Raw genomic sequence first — 1,085 nt, 5'->3', positions numbered from 1 at the left:
ACCTCTGTGCCTACAGCCATTGCAAAGTCTTTCAGGATTTGTTTGTAGGATAGAGCTTCCCTGACCGTGGATGTACCTTATAGCATAGTATCGTCCACAAATTGTTGATGGGTCAAAGAATCTTTGTTCATGGTGAGTTTGAGACCCTGGATTTTGCCTTCTGCTTTGGTAGATTTGATAGCTTTTCCTAGCCGTTCCATCATGAGAATAAAGAGGAAGGGTGAGAGTGTATCTCCTTGTCTGAGACCTCTCGTAGGATTAAATGGTTTGGATGGTGAGCCATTTAACAGTATTGAAAAACTAGAGGTAGTTACAAGGGCCATTACCCATCTTACCCAGTTATGGTCAAAGCCGTAAGCTATAAGAACTCTCCTAATGTAAGCCCAACTTAGCTTATCATAAGCCTTTTCTAGGTCAAGTTGCATAATCATTCCTACCGACCTATTTCTCTTAAGTGAGTGAACCACCTCGTGAGCTTGAATGATGTTGTTGAGAATTTGTCTTCCTTCCACATACCCAGTTTGTTCCTCAGATACTAGAGTTGGAAGAAGGAACTTAAGCCTGTTGGAAATTATTTTGGAAATTATTTTGTACACCACATTGCATAATAATATTGGTCTGAATCTGTCTGGTGTCATAGCATTATCCTGCTTAGGAATCAAGGATATGAAAGAGGTATTGAGTGCCTTCGAAACAGTTCTATTTTTCCTTGAGTCCTCCACCACATTGAGGATATCCTGCTTGATAATTCCCAAAGATGCTTTAAAGAAGTCAACATTAAAACCATCCGGACCTGGCGCCTTCCCATTTTGCATCTCTTTGATGACTCTGTTGACCTCCTCTTCATTCACAGGCCTCTTTAGATTATAATTGTCTTCTCTTGTCACAAGCTTAGGAATGTCCTTTGTAAAGTCATTGATGAATTGTGATCTGTCTAAGAGAGGTTCCTCTGTTATGCCTTGGAAATGTTGAACCAGTGCAGCTTCTATTTCTTTGTGGGTATTGAGTTGATTTCCTTGAGAATATTTGATTTTGAGATCCTGTTATGAGACCTGTGATCCATGGTAGATTTGTGAAAAAACCTT

This window comes from Pinus tabuliformis, chromosome 8, assembly GCF_031772625.1.
Source record: "Pinus tabuliformis cultivar Carrire ecotype Pingquan chromosome 8, CPIR1, whole genome shotgun sequence".
NCBI classification, from domain to species: domain Eukaryota; kingdom Viridiplantae; phylum Streptophyta; class Pinopsida; order Pinales; family Pinaceae; genus Pinus; species Pinus tabuliformis.
The sequence above is the reverse complement of the archived record's forward strand: the minus strand, read 5'-3'. Positions refer to the sequence as shown.